Genomic DNA, 10,951 nt, shown 5'->3' with positions numbered 1-10,951 from the left:
TCTCTCTTTTTCTTTATTACTTCTTTTTCTTTTGCTTGCTTCCTTACTTCTGCTTACTTGCTTGCTTGCTTGCTTGATACACATATGACCTTGCTTAATTTTAAAAGTGACAGCAACGATCATAACCAAGAGGAAAGCTCCTTGCAGCAGTGCCTAGCTCTGATTAGCACTGTGACACTCACTTGCAATATTTTTGAGCCAAACCATTGCAATGGCATTTGAACTTGCTTTTCGATCCAGAGAGGAGAATGCTGCCAGCTATGGTGCCAGCCTTTCGTTGACTGTATGATGCAAGTTAAAGCACTCTATCTCACCACAACCTCAAGGACAAGGAAAGAAAAAACAGAGAGGCATCAGCAAGTGAGGTACAGACCCTGCTGAACTCCTGAGAGGTCCAGCTGCTGAGTTCTGACATCTGGAGAGTCCTACAGCACCTTGGTGTTGCTCAGTTGGTCCTTTGCTCAAACCAAGGATTAGCACACCCACTGCCAGAGCTCATCCAGAAACCAAGGTGGGATAAGGACAGAGGCCAAATGTTACCCATAGAGAAAAAACCCATACAGTCCAGTTTTGTGAGGAACTTTGGCTTTCAGAGTATTTTGCAACACGGCCTGCGTTGCCAAGAACAGTCCAAGTACCACAAAGCTTACACTCAACCTCCTTTCTGAGAGTAAGATTGAGTGACCAGAGAATGCTTAAGGGCTGACAAAAGCTTTTAGCATCCTTAGTTCTGTCTTAGACTGTCACAGAGACTTACTGATGTTTCCTTTGCAGAGTGATTTGATTATTCCAGGAGAGGACTCCTGGAGCAAGGGGTTCCGTGCACCTGCAGGCTGAATCCACCAAGGTGACAAGTCATCTTTGAAAAGGCAAGTTTGCATGGAGATTTGAACATATTTCAAACTGATTTGCTTCATTATTGTTCCACTTCTCTCACTGGTGAACCGCTTGGACAATGGTTAGATTTATTTGAGTTTAAATGGGCATGAAAACAAGTGGCAAGGCTGGAGGCAAAGCTAGGTGCATCTGATCTACAAAATATGCAAGATTACATCTGCGAACTCATGAGCTGAGGTACTGTCAGGGAAAGGGCATAGGCAACCTTTTCACGTCCTTGGCCCCATACACACCTGCATGTAACATCAGACCATGTTAACTCAGGAAAGAAGCACTTTTTAATGTAGTGGTTGGTTCCCTACTTCTTGTCAATAACCCTGAACTGAAGAACTTAGTGAAGAACTTAGTGAATGCCATTCTTCACTAAGTTTTTCCAAGAGGTGAGTTCACTGAGGTCGACCTTATACCAGTCTGATTGGCCATCAGACTCAGACAACATTGGCATGTTGGAACAGTCAAAGGTTCCCTGAGACACATTTTTTAGATTACCAAACAGGGTGTGGGATTTTCCCTGCCTCTCTCTCTTAACTGTGGCCATAGGAAATTATGCAGGAATTTCCCAGTGTAATAGCAGAAGCTCATGCATGGGAAGAATCTGTACCCAAGTGTTCATACACCACAAGACTTGGGCACCGTTTTTGGTGATAAATTCAGAATTATACCATCAGTGTAAGACCAGGCACAGTAAGAAGCATGGACCCTGCAACACATTGTTATCATATTCACAGTGTCGATTCTGATTCTCTGATAAAGTTAATTGACTGAGTCAAGGCAAATTTGCTCCACACCTGCTCTGGACAGAGCAAGCTCAACCAGCTCTAATCAATCACTCCCCCCAGGAAACTGGCACAAACAGTGCTTGTTCAGCCGGTGCCAGCCGCTGAACTTGATGGCACCGGTGCAGTCTCAGGGTAGCGCTGTGGGGTGTGCAAATGGCCCTGGGGGAACCACATCAGAATCTTACCCCAAGGCACTTTATTTTTTCTCTGTAAAATATACATTTCTCAAGCCTTTCTGGTAACTCTGCTAGTCTCAATGCCTTTCAGTTAATGCTCTGATAGCATTTCCTTAATATAAAGTGTATTTTATTGGATTTGTAATCTGTCCATTATTTAATTGGTTCTAGGATGGACCAAGGGAGAATCTTTGCTCAGGTGTCCATACTCAACATCCTCATCCGACAGCCTTCAGCAAGGAAAGATGACTATGCTTTGCTCTGTGAGTAGGGCATTTGGGCCAGGAGTCCAAGAAACTGTGCCCTGCCTTTCCTGAATTTACTCATCAAGAAATTCACCCCAGAGAGGGCTTTTTTAGAAATGACCATTAGACACACATCAAATATACCTCATTCTTTATTTCTGAATATTTCTGAGCCCTTTAACCTGTTTTGCCCTGCCCTCCTGTCTGCACACAAAGCACTCCATCCAAAATCCATGCCTCCTCTGAAAGGGAATATGTATTTAAAGGCTCTGACACAAACCTATGGGAGCCTGTGGTTGTCCTACACAGTGGTTCCCAGTACATGGTACAAGGAGTAGTTGGACCTAGGCCTCGAGAGGAACAGAGCTCTGCCAGCTCCCTGAAACCTGGTTATGACATGGGATACGACAGCCTTGGCAAAGCTAGGACCTTGAGTCAGACAGAAAACTGGTTAAAATCTGCAGCAGAGCTGAAACTCTTCCCAAGGCAGCTGCAGAAGTTTAAACTCTGTGTTTCCAGACGGTGGGTGGCAGAAGAAAGGAAGGCAGACAGCAGCAAACCTTACAAATGACAGAGTTTGCTTTTGAAGCACTTAAATGTGTTACTGGCTTTTAGTTAGCAGAGAGAAGAACCTGGAGCCTAGGACCCTTCCTTTGGAGTTAAGTCAGACCACGCCACAAACTAAGCAGAAAAGGGATGTGCATCGAGGTTGAAGGTATTTTGACAAGAAGAACAACAGCAGCAATAGCAGCTGCAAAAATCTTAATGCCCCTTAGCAGAAGGCAAATAGACTTCAAAGTAAAATAAATTGTAGGAAAGACCATTTAAGCATTTGAATCCTTTCAGTTCTATGTTTACATCCTGTAGCTACAGACCCTCATCCTATACTAAATGTGGGTTTGCTAAATAACTCTCTAAGCATTGTGGGATCAGGAGCTTCAACTAGGACCAGTGGGTACTCAAGGAGTTATTGTGGTTTGTGCTCTGCCTCATGATAACTTGCTTGTGTGCCCAGAAGTTCAATTAGAAAAAAAGGACAACTGATATTTTAGACTGGATTCTGACAAACAAACCTGGGGAGGGGCAGAAACAATGCTATCAGCCCTCCTGTCTTCACCCCTGCTCTGATGGGCACAGTGGTGGTGTGCTTGTCTCTGGGCTAGGCTCTGAAGGATTTCATGAAGGAATTCAGCTGTCCCACTGAATTTAATTCCTTGAACATCTGGTCTCCGTCTGCTACAGGAAAGATGGTGGGCCAGATGGGAAATCCTAGTAGCTGCAGTCAGCCTGGGGGGGCACCTACTACATTGTTCTCAAAGATGATTTGAAAATGATAGATCACAGTACCTGAACAGCTTTCACATAAAAGACCTAATGCTACTATAAAAATAAATAAGGTGCCTTTTTTTTAATTTGTTTTGTGAGGGAAAGATGTTAATACATTAAGAGGTAAGAGATATGTTCACTAGAAATTCAGCAGGTAGACTGCACTTCTAGGAAAAGGAAAATAAAAGGCAGAGAGTGAGCCTGGGCTGTGCACACTTTACAGTTGCTAGTACACACCCTGCCTCTGCTTTCAACTGTTCCAGCCAGCTACTTCCAAAACAGTTTGGGAAGAGACAGGCTTGAGGTGTGGGCTCACATGAATCTCATGAAGTTCAGTGGGGCTAAGTACAAGGTCCTGCACCTGGGTCAGGGTAATCTGTAATATCAGCACAGTCTGGAGAATGAAGAGATTGAGAGCAGCCCTGTGGAGAAGTATTTGGGGATCCCAGTGGATTAAAAACTGAACATGATCTGAAAGAACACTTGCAGCTCAGACAGTCAGCTATATCCTGGGCTGCATCACAAGAAGCATGGCCAGCAGGTCGAGAAAGGTGATTCTTCCTCTCTACTCTGTTCTCATTAGACCCCACGTGGAATACTTGTCTGACTCTGGGGTCCTCCATAAAGGAAGTACATGGACCTACTGGAGTGAGTCCAGACAAGGGCCACAAAAAGGGTCTAAGGGGTGGAACACTTCCCTGTGAAGTGGAGAGAGTTAAGTTGTTCAGCCTGGAGAGGAGAAAGCTCTGGGGAGACATTTTTGCAGCCTTTAATTACTTAATGAGGGCTTACAAGGAAGATGGAGAAAGATGTTTTATCAAGGCCTGTAGTGCCAGGGCAGGGGACAAAGGTTTTAAGGTGAAAGAGGTAGATTTAGATTGGACGTAAGGAAAAATTTTTTGTGAAGACCGTGATGAGACACTGGAACAGGTTGCCCACAGCAGTTGTCCAGTTGCCTCCAGAAGTGCTCAAGGTCAGGTTCAATGAACTTTTGAATAACCTGCTGTAGTGAAAGATGTCCCTGTCTGTGGCAGAAGGGATTGGACTAGATGGTCTTTAAAGGTCTTTTCTGACCCAAACTTATCTGTGATTCTAAGAGTCTGAAAGAAGTTCATGCCAGTTCATGCCCAAAGGGCAATAAGGCCTGCAAACAAGTCTGTCTCCTTCATGTTAGATAGTCCTTTTAGACCAACCTGGAAGGCTTTGTGTTTCCAGATGCCAAACCTATCATCATGCTCTGTTTTTTCTTAGTGTAATGGTGCACATGCTGTGTGTGTTGCCTATATCATGTCTCATATTATTTCAGGTATTGTAAAGTGGCAAAAGAAAGAGAAACTATCAATGACATCTTAGCTACCAGAGGCTTGGGTAGAACAGAGGCCAAATACTTCTGGGCTCTGGGTAAAGGCAGTCTGTTGAAGAGGGGTTTGGCCTTAGCAATGTGGGTATCCATCAGTCTATGCCACTTTGTCTTGGGGACTAGGGACTGCTCCCCCCACCCTTTACTTAGGAGTGCAGATATAGCCTAAAAGTTTGAACCTTCATCACTGGGATAATTTCAGATGGCAAGTGAGGTTGCACAATTTCCCCAAGTTGTTAAATGGTGAAGCAAAGTTTGTTCTACTGAATTGGCCAAATCAGACAGTATAGAGGGTCAGCAAATTTAGGGGCAGAGACTCAATGTCATTGGCTTCAGCCCTTGGATTTTTTTTCAGCTTTCCAGTCAATGACAGTCAGAGATTGATCATACATCACTTACTGCCATCACTAAGGAGGATCTGGCAGCTTCTTTGCAATTATAGAAATTTTTCTTTCAGCTTCAAATCAGTGATGCTGCAGTTTGAATATAAACCTGACTGAGGTTGGGTAGTTAATAGAAATGAAGTGTAACAAAGTCTAGTACTAAATCGTGTTTATGCTATGTTGTGAGGAAAACAGAAATCAATCCAATTCCAAATGAAAGGTGGACAACAGCTGCCAGAACTGCTGCTGGAATGAAATCCTGAAAGAAAAACAAAGGATATTAGCATAGGGTAGTCAGAACAGCCTATGTACAAAAAATTATTGTCAGCTGAAGGAAGGGACCAGAACAGGCAGGATTTTATTTCACAATATTCACAATAGTTAATTCACAATTTCACAGGATTTTATTTCAGCCTATATTGTGATTCTTCAGCAGTTACAGAAAAATTTTATCAAAAATAAAATAAAATAAAGTAAAATAAAATAAAATAAAATAAAATAAAATAAAACAACAGAAGAAATTATTTTGGAACAGGAAAATCCAAGAGAAATGTGAAAGAATTGTTTAATGACTGCAAAGAAATTGTGAATGTTTGAACAGTTAAGGATTTTATACAAAACATACAGATCAATTAAAGTGAAAGAACATAAAGACCATCCCCCTATGTGACAGAGCTTGTACAGATTTAACCCTTTGGATCAAATGACACAGATTATTCACTGAAGTGTTTGAGAAACCTCCCTGTCCTCCCTGTTCTCACATCCCTGAGACAGCCTTGCTACTAAAGAGGAGGTTTTGGTATTTCAGGTATTTTTTGATGGTTTGTCTGGAACAGAAGGCATAAATTAGAGTCACAGTCTCAGCTATGTGGATAAGAATTTAACCATTTCCAGTAAAGTGCAGGCTTAGGTGAATGCTCTTTAGTTCTCATTTTCTTCAGTCCATTTGTTGGAAACTGTGACTCAAATAATAACATACCTATTGAAAAAGAAAGGGCTACAGAGTCAACTTCTGACTGTTTAGTACTTCTGTTACAGAACAGTGCCAGTGAAACAGGGTTAACATGACCTTAGATTTTGCTTACAAGAACAACCCAAAAATTCTGCTATAAACTGAGACAGATTGATATGTGCAAAAATAAAAGAGGGAGATAAGGCAAAACCAGAACACCTTGGGAGCTGCCACCACTTGATAAAAACAGTCTGCGTACATGTGAGGATATCGGTTGTGTCATGAGAGATAGCCTGGTGGTCATAGGAGGTTGTAAATCCAGATGGACACATGCTCTGCCAAGAGGAGAGCAGACAAGAGGCATTAAGTCAATTGTTTTGCACAAGACATTTTCAGGCAACGACCAGCAGGTAGAGTTGACCGAGTCCCAAAATACAGCACAGTCAGGAAAAGGCTGTGTCAGGGCAGACCCAGAGGTCCAAATGAAAAATATGCAACTCTAATTCAGCATCAATTCTGTTGATTAAGTTAATAGTTCATTTGCAAGTGTTTGAAGGTCTTTTCTGTGTTAACCAGAGGAGAATGAAGATGGTGATGTCGTGTGCCTGCTAAGGGAAGGTGTGGGGAAACGTGTTGTAGATGGTGCTGGCACATGCCTTTTGGAAACAACTGTTGGGTTGTGCTCCTGTAGCGCTGTACCGATCCGCTCACGCACAGGCAATGCATGGAACAGACCTCTGTTGGGCTCCTTGGCTCTTAATGAGTCTAAACAACAGCTGTTCTCTCTTTCTTTGGGCCAAAGTCAAATGCTGAAGCATAAAACATGTGGGTTACAGTGCCATGGAGGGAGTGTGCAATTCATCCTCCTGTAGCTATGGCAGGCATGTGCACTTGTGTGAGCAGCATTTACATGTTCACAACAGTCTTGGGAGGGCAGGAGAGTCACAAAGTGTAGATTACAGTTAAAAAGCCCAAAGGAACCACTGCAAGCATCTAATTGGACCTCCTGTGCACTGCATAAGACTGCACTGAACTAAATTGTTTAAACTAGATCATGCCTGTGGAAAAGAAAAATCTTAATATTTCGATTTTCTATGTTAATGCAGCATGACCTTAGAGAAATTGATTAAATGATAGCTGTTCTGACTGTTTAAAACATGTAACTTTTCTCCTGGTTTGAATCTGGCTAGTTTCAACTCCTTGGCACTGCATTGCTGTACTTCCATTGGCTAGACCGAAGATCACTCTTACTAATGTAACTGAGCTGTCAACTTCACACTTGTTAAAGTCAAACCTTCAGTTTATCATACTAAAACACCCCTTGGTGACTCTTCTGGTTAATTTCTGAACCCTTTCTATATTGTTACCTGTCTTCCTGAAGGGTGGGCAGCAGAACTGGACACCATGCTCCTACTGCACTCATTCAGGGGGTCAGTGATTGACTGGCTGCTTGAATGCTGAGCCTGAATACCAGGCTCTTCTTCATTGCTTGATATTCCCTGTTTATGTTTTCAAAGATTTCAGTAGATTAAAAACTGAAATCTCAGTTTTTAGCGTATTAGCCATTTTGTTCCTCAATAAAACCAGCCCTCTTTCTTTGTTAAGCTCGTAAAGTTAAAATCCAATCAGTAGTTTTGTTTAAGATGATGTGGGCTTGATATTACTAATTTTAGTAATCCTGAACTTTTCCAGTATTTTACATACTATAGAATATAGTAAGCTTCTTTGTCAACTCTTCTGAAATTCTTGTATACAAAATGTCTTGCAAAGTAACCCTCATCTACATTTTGTCAGGGAATTCATATTCATTTAAATGCACCTGCTATATCTACAAAGATTTGCATGTGCACTTCAAATATGCTAGAAGTTATATATAAATATGCATTGCAGACCAGAGAACTGGTGTTCAACTACTACCAGATTTTAAAAGCAGAAAATGCCATTATCATAATTTTATCTATGTCAGTCTGTGAGCATTCGAGAGCAGGTTCAGTACAAGAAGCAAAGAGAAGCAGCCTGACATTGATTACCGAAGTTGTACACTTTGATCTAATTTTTATCTGATTTAGGCTGCTGCTTTCTTTTTTCAGTACTTGTTAGAAATAATATCTAATTCCTGTGTGATCTGGAGCAAATTTTTCAGGCTCACATTTTCACTTGATTCGTAAGCTTCAGCTGATGAGAATGTGTCAGAGTAACTGAAAAATTTCATCAGTCTAATTACCCTCACCATTAACATTTTACACAACTTCTAAATGCAGTGTATTCCATGTCTGTTGCTAGCTATTGGAACTTGCAAATCAGAGAATGGTTGAAGTTGGAAGGGACCTCTGGAGGTCATTGGGTCCAAACACCCTGCAGGGTCTGTTACAGGAGGTTGCATGGGACAATTTGCAATTGACTTCTGAGTAGCTTCCCAGAGGGAGGTTCCACAACCTCTCTGGGCAAGCTATTTCAATGTTCAACCAACCTCACATGTGATAAATGTGGGGGGGGTTTTTTGTGTTCAGATGAAATTTCCTGGATTTAGTTTATGACCATTGCCTCTTCACTTGTCTGTGAAGATTTTTTCCACATGTTGATAAGATCCTCCCTGAGCCTCCTCTTCTTGAGGCTGAGCAGTGCTGTCTCTTTCAACCTCTCCTCACATAAGAGATGCTCTGCACTCTTAATAATCTTTATGACCCTGCACTGGATTCACTCCAGTGTTCATCTCTCTTATATTGGGGAACCTGGATCTGGACACATTGCCACATATATGCCTCACCAGTGCTTTGTGACAGAGAAAGATCATCTCCCTCAACCCACTGACAACACTCTTCCTAATGCAGTCCAGGATACTATTGTCTTTTTTTGCTGCACTGGTGGCTCATAATCAGCTTGCTGTCCATGGACCCCAAGATCCTTCTCTGCAGAGCTGCTTTCCTGATGGTTGTCCCCAGGGGTTCTTCCTCCCCGGGTATAAGAACTGGCATTTCTCCTTGTTGAACTTCAAGAAGTTTCTCTCTGCCCAGTTCTCCAGATTCCTCTGAACCTGGAGCACTGTGGCATATGAGACAGAGTTTTATACAATCTGTGAACTTGCTGAGTGCAGTTTGTCCCAGTACCCAGGTCAGTAATGAGGCTAAACAGTATTGGCACCAATGTGGTATACCCTGTGGTATACCACTAGTAATTTGACCACAAATGAAATTTATGCTGCTGATCACAACTCTCTGGACCCAGTTGTTCCCTCAGTTTCCAATCCATCTCACTTTCCACTTATGTAAGTTTTACTTTGTCACCTTGTCTGTGATTTAAGACAGTGTCAAAAGCCTTAATAAAGTCAAGGCAAACATCAACTTCTCTCCCTTAATCCCCCAAGGCAGCCATCTCATTGTAGAAGGTCATCACACTGGTTAAACATGATTTCCCCTTCACAAATCTATGCTTACTACTCCCAGTTACTTTCTTCTTTGAAAAGGGTTTCCAGGCAGATTTTCATCATCCCCTTCCCAGTCAGTGACTGAGGTGAGGTTAACCAGCCTGTAGTTCATCAGCTCTTTGTTGTTGCCTTCCTTGAACACAGGAGGGATGTTTTCTTGCTTCCATTCTTCAGGAACTTAACCCAGTTGCCAAGACATTGCAATGATAATCAAGAGTGACCTTGGGATGAAATCAACTGGTCCTTCAAGGACTCACTGTGTGTGTTTAACTTGTCTAAGTGTTCCCTAACCTGTTCCTCCTCCATCTAGAGTGAGTATTCCTTGCTCTGGGTTTTCACTCTTGTAGAACAAGCCTGGTGGTCCTGAAGACTAGTCTTACTGATAAAGACTGAGCCAAAGGCAGTATTGATTACCTTACCCTGTTTTGTGTCCTTTATTACCAGGTGCCCTGTAGCAGATACCAATGGCACAGATATTGTTCTGATTGCTAATCTAGACCCATAAGTTCTCAACGAGCTCTGACCTGTCCCAATACCGAACTCCATACAGTTCACATGCATTTTCACTTTAAGAGTAACTCCTCCCTATCTTCCTGGTGTGTCCCAACCAAAGAGCCTGTATCAGCCCTTTACAGGCCTCTGACCTTGTGACCCGTCCCACCATGTCTGCATGTTCTCAGAAGTCATAGCCCTCTAACTACATGCAGACTGCTAACTCTTCCTGTTTGTTATGCCTCTGTCTACTTGACAGAACACATTTCTTACTAATAGAGATCTTCCCCTGGCTTGTAGAGCTCTAGTATCTTCCTAGAGAAACCATATTGAATTGTGTTATTTTCTCATTTTAAGACACATTTCCCAGACAATGAATTATAATTATTTTCTGTACATTTTTCAATCTGTATCCTAATCAGTATCCTTTTCCAAGTATAAATCTCAATGCTGAGTGCAGCTATCCAGATGTGGTCTCCCTAATCCTGTGTACTGTGCAAATAATAATTTTCTTACTATTCCTACTATGCTTCTCTGGTTATTATTCCAAGGACTTGACATTTATGAGTGATGAAGATGAGAAACAATGCACATCAGAGAGTAACATGTACTTTTTGTTTGTTCACTAATCCATCTTTAAATCTAAACCTCCAAAAACTTTAAAAGATTGCAAGTGCTCCATTTGTGTACTGGGATAATCCCTCATTTGCTCAGTGCAATCTGGAGAGACATCAGCCAGCCTGTGTATAAACTTCTGAAGCCTAGCCTGTGAAGGCTGTTGTGAAAAAGGGATGTACTTCTAGCCAAGGAGAAGTGAGAAGGAGGCCCTCTGTGTTTTGTGAGGGCAAGTCCTTCCACAAAAATTTAAAGGACTGCCAAGTTTTCTGTCTACCTTGCAGGAAAAATTTATCCCTACA

Source organism: Manacus candei, unplaced genomic scaffold (genome assembly GCF_025592945.1).
Source record: "Manacus candei isolate 608988 ecotype Guabito, Panama unplaced genomic scaffold, ASM2559294v1 h1tg000008l, whole genome shotgun sequence".
Lineage (NCBI taxonomy): Eukaryota > Metazoa > Chordata > Aves > Passeriformes > Pipridae > Manacus > Manacus candei.
This window is presented reverse-complemented; position numbering follows the sequence as displayed.